General features: G+C 36.6%; 1 pseudogene; it reads right to left on the minus strand.

Moving 5' to 3' along the window:
• Positions 1-9,013: 9,013 nt before the first annotated feature.
• Positions 9,014-9,553, minus strand: LOC116866419 (annotated as a pseudogene).
• Positions 9,554-9,776: the final 223 nt, after the last annotated feature.

A 9,776-nucleotide genomic window follows, 5' to 3' on the forward strand; every position in this document is an offset into this window, starting at 1 on the left:
TAGATCAATTCTATATTCCTCTGTGATTTAAGCACTATTACAGTATGATAAGGAATATAATATTCAAGCGAAGAGTTTTCCCATCTCTAATCATATGGAATACCTCCTTCTACACAACATATAAAGATGAATATATATGAAAGTCTCATTGTACATTTCAGGCAAATTTTCTGCCATTACGGCTATTGCTTACAGTATTTCGTGTGGTATAAAACCTAAGTGATAACAAAATAATAAAATCATCATCCTCAGTATTATTATCAACACCATCATAATTACAAACATCTTTTTTTAATCAATTTTTATTTATTTATCTATTTATTTGACAGAGAGAGAGAGAGAGAGAGAGAGATCACAAGTAGGCAGAACAGCAGGCAGAGAAAAAGGGGGAAGCAGGCTCTCCACTGAGCAGAGAGCCCAATGCGGGGTTTGATTCCAGGACCCTGAGACCATGTTCCGAGCCAAAGGCAGAGGCTTAACCACTGAGCCACCCAGGCGCCCCAACATTTCTATAGGACTTTATGATTTACAAGGGTTCAGCAGAAGTTCAGTGGTTATAACATCTCATTTTCCCCTCTGGCTCACTGTTCTCATAAGAACTGTGTACCTGGGACACCTGGGTGGCTCAGTGGGTTAAAGCCTCTGCCTTTGGCTCAGGTTATGATTCCAGGGTCCTGGAATGTAATATCAAAATGTATGGACACAATTATCATGATTTCACTTTTTCTTACTTGGCACCATAATGTTTTCAGAAAACAAGAAAACAAACTGAAAAACCTTTACCTCTCCTTTTATTCATTGCACGTCTTTCACCCTTCTGTCTCCTTGCACAGGGTAATTTCAGCTCTGCATATGTCACTCTCTCCTCGCTCATTTTTGAGGGCTACCGCAAGAACACAGCTCAAGTCCTATGCAATGTTTCATAAGGCATGAAAATAACATTATTTATCGTGAAGTAACAGCGACAGCTAAACAAATGACAAGCATGAGCATCTGAAATAAACAAGTTAAAGTAAATATTTATCTGGGACTGTTAGGGAATTTCTTTTTTTTTACATTTCTCCTTGTAATGACTTAAACAGAGATTCTACACTATTAAATAATGGTCCACTACTGCTTATGGGCATGTTATGTTTCACTTTTTTTTAATTTGCCAAATTTAAAAATGTATGTATTCCATACTCACCTAAAAATCTGACTTATTGGAAAATAATGTCTGATCACTTAATGTCTGTTTTCTGCCCAAGTGGTAACTTTATTGACACCAAATTCAGTAACTCCCTCTTTAGTAAAGACACACACATCCCAGTTTGACAAACTCTGCATCTGCCACATGGCTTATGTCAGACCTCACTCATTCATCTACATTATTGCTTGAACTTTATAATCACATGGTCACGACCCTGTTTTCAGAGTGTAAGGCAAAGGCAGAAATCATGGGGCCCAAGGAAAGTGAGTTACAGAAGTAACATTACACCAGGGAGGCATAACTTGTACCTCTAACAACAGTGCTGCACAGTGGCCCTTTCTATTTGTAGATGAGGAACACGGAGGCTCCAAGAACATAAATAGCACTCCCAAGGTCAGACAGCAAGTAAATGATAGTCTTTAATTAAAATAAATATAAATCTTATAAATATAGTAAATAAATAGGTACAAAATAAATTAAATATAGTCTGGTTCAGATAAATAAATAAATTATTAAAATATTATACTTAAATATGATTCATATAAATATGTATTTTGTTCAAGTGTGTATATTATATATACATATAGCTAATTTATATTTATCCAAGTGTATGATCCTTCACCTACAAGTAACTCATATGAACAATACCTTCCAAAGATTACCTAATATATTCTCTCCTGTAGAATTAAAAAAATACATATATATAGTAATTAAAGTGCAGAAAATATTTTTCCCAAAAGAATATTTTTGGTAAGTGTAGAAAGAACTAAATAATTGTTCCTAAACAGATTTGAAACTCAGGTTTTTAAAATATCTTAATATTTCACCACTTGGGGCACCTGGGTGGCTCAGTGGATTAAAGCCTCTGCCTTCAGCTCAGGTCATGATCCAGGGATCCTGGGATCCAGCACCACATCAGGCTCTCTGCTCGGCAGGGATCCTGCTTCCTCCTCTCTCTCTGCCTGCCTTTCTGCCTACTTACGATCTTTGTCTATCAAATAAATAAACAAAATCTTTAAAAAAATTTTTTTTAAAATTTCACCATTCAGTTACTTTAGAATGTCAGGAAACATGATTTGAACAATTACCAAACATTGATAAAATTTATAAACACATTGCAATTGGATTTTCAATAAATACTCTCTACCAAAGTGCCAAATTATAAGCTAAATTTGGTGTTAAGGTCATATGTTCTTCCCTAATTGGATTTCCTTAGTTGTATTTTAATTGAATGTCTGTATAACAAAATAATAAGAAAATAAATTTGCAAATATAAACCTGGATTTATTTTGATTTAAAAAAATCATGTTATCAAAGCATCAAACATTTTTAATTACACTTAACTGAAAGATGAAAGAACTTAACCATTGGATAATTTATTGCTAACCAGTTAAGTAATATCTTGAGATATAAGGGGAGAACATATTTTACATTGTCTAAAAAAGAATTAAATCATTCTTAAAGCATCTAAGAATTTAAAAATATCATATTCTGCCTAGGAAATATTTTGACCCACTCTCATTCTGATCCATTCCTGTCTTCACTTGTAGAATACAGTTAACATTACATATGAATTAACGTGGATCCCAAAGTCAATTGTTTCCTGCAACATTCCAAAACCCTCCCAACTTCACACATAGCTTTCCTGTAGCAGATTCTACTTTATCCCTCTTTGCTCCACAATGGGACAGCACAGGCATGGGGCACACAAGCTCTCTGGCTGCAATACCTGCTTCCGGGACTTGGGATCTCACCAGCCGGACAAATTGGTCAGGAACACAGCTGCGATGTCCTGGCTCTGCGGGTCTTTCACCTCTGCTTTGATCTAGGAGGTACCTGCTGATATGATTCACTGACTCTCAGAAAGACCATGTCAGAGGAAAAATAGCCAATGATCTCGTGACATTAGATATCCCCTCACACAGTTTCCACTGGTGTCAGTATCTCATTAACTCCTGTACTCTACCCTGTGTCAGACAAAACTCATAGAAAACTCAAATGCTAAATCTTATACATATTTTCTGGATCAGTTTAAACCTGGGATTTAGTAGATACCTTGAAGATTGGGGGGTGGGGGGCATGGCATTCTCAAAATCTCATGAGATTAGGAAATAATTAACAATAAAATTTAAAAATTATGAAAATAAAAAATGAAATATCTGTATTCTACCTGACATGATTCATATGCTTTCATTTAATGGAATGAAAGTAAGTTCCCACTTGTTACATACCTATAGTAAAAACAGAGACTGTCAAAATATGTTCAAATTTTAGATCCTATTTTTAACAAACATCCTAAGGATAGCCAGATTGCTTAATATATTACAGTAAATCTCAATACCTAAAAACCTAGATAAGAGTGATTTTAAGAATACCACATTTCTTCTTATTTCCTGTGATCTCTTTAAGTTGCCTGAAAAAGCCAACTCTTCAAATAATAAAATGAAGACACAAATATAGAGAAATATTTAAAATACTGTATAAGTTTACATGCAGTCCTTTTAATGCATCAAACTCAAATTCATCTGTCCCAGTAGTTGAAGCAAAAACTATCAGAGCATTTTTTAAAAGAGATTATTTAATTCAGTGACCAGCTCTATGCCCTATTTAACCCTAGAAGTCAGAGTTAGGCAGGAACAAAAAACGTTTTGTTTTATTTTTTCATATGAACCACATTGATCTGTGCACCACAAGGTTCCCAATGCTCTGATGTTTCAAAATCCTTAGAACTGTGTAGTAATAACAGTTGAAATCCACCTCCATGCCAGCTACACCAGGTGAAGTCTATTCAAAAGCACTCTCCCCAAGGTTTGAGCTTTCTTTTCCATCACTCTCAAACACAAAGGTCTTATCCTCCTCTAAATAATGATAGTAGCACTTGTGAAACTCTTTTTCTTGTCATTTTGCCTTATTCTCATACAGTTTCTTTGCTAAGATCTAACTAATAGTTTTCAGGAAGTAGGTTTCTGACATAAAGAAAGAAAGCAGTCTGCAAATTCTCCATGCAACAGGGCTTTCTCTTAAAGGCAAACATGGTCTTTAGGCATGCCTAAAACCAGACTTTGCTAAGAACTCATCTTTGAGCTGCAGGAATGAGTTCTGAAAGGAAATTAAGAAATAAACATAGTTAAACTAAGAGACCCTTATTTTATGTCTCAAACATGCCTCTGTTTTTAATAAAATATCAATAATTAAAATCCATTATTTTGTAATTTAAATAGAATCAGGATGAAATTAATTGTATGCTTCTTGTTATTCACAATTACAAAATAATATTAACAAGATTATTACTTAATTTCAGAAACTTAAAAAGATTTTTTTCTCACAAAATGTGTTCCTTCTTTTACAGAACTTCATTCAAAATCAGGTGTCCTATTTCACGTGGATTGGACTGTCCTGTAAAGGAATTAAAAGTACCTGGACATGGGAAGATAACTCACCACCCTTCCTCAAAATGTAAGGTTCCAAAATAGATACTAACTAGTAATTTCTATATTCACAGACAGGGATTTGCACTCCTGAAACTATAGAGGAAAAATATGCACATATACGTATATAGGCATATACACACATACATACATATATACTTGTGTACACAAACACACCAACTCCATGCACACCTCCGAAGGACTTAAGCTCAGAAAAGGTCTCTGTGGAGAGAGAGGCTTTCTAACGGCATACCTCTCTTCTTTATAAGTCCCTCTCTGGGATAGCCTAGGATACAAACGTTGAGTTTCCATAAGGAAGGAAAAGACATACCACCTTAGTTTTGGACCAATATTTTCTATTATCTCTGCATTTATGGATTTTTTTACATCATTTATATGCTCCTGTTTCAGGTCAATTGAATGGAAAGGGTTAAAGGCTGGAAAATGTGCAAGCCTGGCTGCAAAGCAGATAGCTCCTTCTGACTGTTCCAAACTCATGCCTTCTATATGTGAAAAGAAAATTACTTCTGTGGCCACCTGATAATAGGAACAACAACAGAAGTACAATAGCTTTTTCTTATAAAGACCCAGACTTTGAAAGTCCTAATCTTCCTCTCTCACTTCAGAGTATCTTTGCTCTTTTCTTTTTAATTTTTTTAAAGATTTTATCTTTGCTCCTTTATGGGCTATACCCACATTTCAGTTTTTAACTGATATGATGTTGGAGTATTGGGTGCACAAGAATGAGGTACATCAGTCCCTCCACCTCTCCTTTTCACACAGAGACTGCCATGTTATGAGAACAGTTTGGTGGAGTAAGAGAATATCGGTCGGTACTCCTGATAAAGACTAAAAAGCAAGTATCTCTATAGTCTATTTCTGCAACTCATACAAATTAAGGAAGTAATCCTGCAAATCGTTCAATCACTATCCTGCATATTTTGTCTGGAATCCAGTGCCAAAAGTAATTAAAACTATCACTATTCAAAAAAATTCTGTATGCATTTCTATGTGATTCCTTCCTTTTCAAGAGAAGGACAATGTGGTATCCTGGAAAGCAAACAATATCTTGAATTAGATCCTAGTTTGAGTTAGCTATGTGCTCTCCGGCAAGTTTAAACTTCTGGGTCTTAATTTCTTTATCCACAGGCAAACTACAAGCTGCTTTTGCAAGGTGCATATATCATTTTGCATTCCCATCCACAGTGTATGAAAGTTCCATTGTTTGCATCTCTCCAACGTTTAATACTGTAGTTTTTAAAGCCATTTTCATAAGAGTGTACTATAATTAAATGCACTTTTAGTATTTTCCTAATGAATAAAAAATTCTAACCATATTTTCAATGCGGTTTTTTGTCACCCATGTGTTCTTCTTTTTTTATTAACATATAATGTATTATTTGTTACAGGTCTGTGAATCATCAGTCTTACACAATTCACAGCACTTACCATAGCACGTACCCTCCCCAATGTCCATCACCCAGCCACCCGATCCCTCCCCACCTCCCCTCCAGCAACGCTCAGTTTGTTTCTTTTATGGTAAAGTGTTGATTCAAATTTTTGCCCATTTTTTAAATTACTTTTCAGTGTACTAGAATTCATTGTTTATGCACCACACCCAGTGCTCCATGCAATACCTGCCCTCCACAATACCCACCACCAGGCTGGCCCAACTTCCCACCCCCCACCCCTTCAAAACCCTCAGATTGTTTTTCAGAGTCCATAGTCTCTCATGGTTCATCTCCCCCTCCAATTTCCCCCAACTCCCTTCTCTTCTCCATCTCCCCATGTCCTCCATGTTATTTCTTATGCTCCACAAATAAGTGAAACCATATGATAATTGACTCTCTCTGCTTGACTTACTTCACTCAGCATAATCTCTTCCAGTCCCGTCCATGTTGGTAAAAAAGTTGGGTATTCATCCTTTCTGATGGAGGCATAATACTCCATACTGTATATGGACCACATCTTCCTTATCCATTCGTCCGCTGAAGGGCATCTTGGTTCTTTCCATAGTTTGGTGACCGTGGCCATTGCTGCTATGAACATTGGGGTACAGATGGCCCTTCTTTTTACTACATCTGTATCTTTGGGGTAAATACCTGGTAGTGCAATTGCAGGGTCATAGGGAAGCTCTATTTTTAATTTCTTAAAGAATCTCCACACTGTTTTCCAAAGTGGCTGCTCCGACTTGCATTCCCACCAACAGTATAAGAGGGTTCCCCTTTCTCCACGTCCTCTCCAACACACGTTGTTTCCTGTCTTGTTAATTTTGGCCATTCTAACTGGTGTAAAGTGGTATCTCAATGTGGTTTTAATTTGAATCTCCCTGATGCCTAGTGATGATTTTTTCATGTGTCTGATAGCTATTTGAATGTCTTCATTGGAGAAGTATCTGTTCATGTCTTCTGCCCATTTTTTGACATGATTATCTGTTTTGTGTGTGTTGAGTTGAGAAGTTCTTCATAGATCCTGGATATGAGCCTTTGCCTATTTTTATCTGGCTGTTTGTTTTCTTATTATTCTTTCTTCTTTTGGGAGGGGAGAGCAGGAAAAGTTGGATTTATTGTTTCTGACAAATGAGTAGTAACTTTCACTTTGTTCCTAGCATTACAAATGTGAAATATAGTTTTTATCCTCAATTGAGAACATATGCTCTTAAAAATGATTACATAGTGTGTATTTTTAGATAAACCAATTAATTAATTTGGTTCATTTTATCTTATTTTATTTAGTTTCAGGTATAGATTTGAGTGATTTATCACTTACTTCCAAAGCCCAGGGCTCATCACAGGTGCCCTCCATAATCCCCATCACCTATTCAATCTATGCCCCACCTGCCCACCTCCCCTACAGCATCCTACAGTTTGTCTCTGTTCTTATCTTTCATTCTCTTATCATTATCTTTAGAAGATTTGGGAAGTTTAGAAGAGCAGAACTTTCCAATTTGATAATGTGTAATTATTTTTTAAATTCATGATTTCTGAAGGTTATTTTTCCTAAGAAATGATTGAATAACTTGAGATTGAAAATTTATCTCCCATGCAGTCTTCAAGAAGCTATAAGTTTACATTGAATTCTAGATTCCATTTTTTTTTAATTTTTAAAAACTTCTAGCTAGTTAATGTACAGTGCAATACTGATTTCAAGAGTGCAATTCAGTGATTCATCACATACATACAACAACTAGCGCCCATCACAACAAGTGCCCTTTTCAATACCCAACACTGACATACCCACCCCTTACCCATCTCCCTCCATCCAGCCTTACTTTGGTCTCTATCATTAGAGCCTCTCTTGGTTTCTCTCTCTTTTTATTGGGTTTATTCATTGTTTTCCCCCTTCCCATATGTTCATCTGTTTTGTTTCTTAAATTCAACATATCAGTGAAATCATATGGTGTTGTCTTTCTCTGACTGACTTATCTTGCTTACCATAATACACTCTAGCTCCATCCACATCATTGCAAATGACAAGATTTCATGCTTTTGATAGCCGTGTAATATTCCCTTGTATCTATATACCACATTTTCTTTATCCATTCATGAGTCAATGGATATTTGGGCTCCTTCCATAATTTCACTATTGTTGCAATGCTATTGTAAATATTGGGGTGCATGTATTCTTTCAATCTGTATTTTTGTATTCTTTGTGTAAATACCCAGTAGTGCAATTGCTAGGTTGCATGGTAGTTTTATTTTTAACTTTTTGAGGAAACCTCCATAATGTTTTGCAAAATGGCTGTACCAGTTTGCATTCCAATCAACAGTGCAAGAGGGTTCTTCTTCCCCACATTCTTGCAACACCGGTTTATTTTTTTTTCTTTCATTGTTAATTTTAGCCATCCTGACAGGTGTGAGGGGATATCTCACCATGGCTATGATTTGTATTTCCTTGATGATGAGTGATGTTGAGCAACTTTTCATGTGTCTGTTGGCCATTGGGTAGTCTTCTGTGGTATAATGTCTATTCGTGCCTTCTGCCCATTCTTTGCCTGGATTACTTGGTTTTTGGTGTGGAATTTAATAAGTTCTTTTTTAAAATTTTTATTTGTTTTTTTCCTTTTTGTGTTCCATAATTCATTGTCTATGCACTACACCCAGTGCTCCATGCGATATGTGCCCTGCATAATACCCACCACTAGGTTCACCCAACCTCCCACCACCCTTCCCTCCAAAATCCTCAGTTTGTTTCTCAGAGTTCTGTTCTTTATAGATTTTGGATACTAACCCTTTATTAGCTATGGCATTTGCAAATAACTTCTCCTCTTCCATAGATTGCCTTTTAGTTTTGTTGATTGTTTCCTTTGCTGTGTGGAAGCTGCTTCTCTTAATGAAGTCCCAATCATATGTTTTTGTTTGTTTGTTTTGTTTTTCTTTTTTTTTCCGTATCCATTATTTTTAATGTCCAGCGTTTATAATACAAGGACCAGAGCTTTCTCCCCACCTCAAGTTTATAAGTTTTCGATTGGCTTGTGAGACCAATAGGGATACTTCTTCTTGTCTAATTTGGTTTCTTGGAAGGCTTCATTCAGGTCCTCAATGGTCATTGGATCAAATGGAATTATGTTCCTTAGCTTCTCCAGCTGTTTTTCGTATTCCACAATCCTGGCCTTTGAGATAGACAAAAACTCAGCACAACTTTACATCCTCTTTTTCTTCAGCATCCACCTGAACAGTGTATTTCTCCTCTGGCACAGGAATCCTCAGGGCATTGAACTTCTTCTCAAAGTCATCTACCAAGCCAGCCTTCACCACATTGGCCTTGTAGTAAGCCCAGTCGATAGCAGGGGGTTTCTCGAGGAGAGTAGCCAACTTGGAGGTAAGTATCTCATTCCAAGATTTCAGGGAGTTAGCAATGGCCTTCCGGTTTCAGGATATGATCTCCCAAAAGCTACCCAGTCAATGGTTTTTAGAGCAAGTTTTCACCCAGCCATCTTGAGATCCTTCTCCGACCCCGGCTGCCCAGAGTCCCAATCATATGTTTTTGCTTTTGGTTCCCTTGCCTCTGGTGACATGTCCAGTAAGGAGTTGCTGTGGCCGAAGTCAAAGGTTGCTGCCCGCGTTCTCCTCTAAAGTTTTAATGGTTTCCTGTCTCACATTGAGGTCTTTCATCCCCTTTGAATTTCCTTTTGTGTATGGTAGCAGAAAGTAGTCAAC

This window comes from Lontra canadensis, unplaced genomic scaffold (assembly GCF_010015895.1).
Source record: "Lontra canadensis isolate GAN:19392208 unplaced genomic scaffold, GSC_riverotter_1.0 scaffold9, whole genome shotgun sequence".
Lineage (NCBI taxonomy): Eukaryota > Metazoa > Chordata > Mammalia > Carnivora > Mustelidae > Lontra > Lontra canadensis.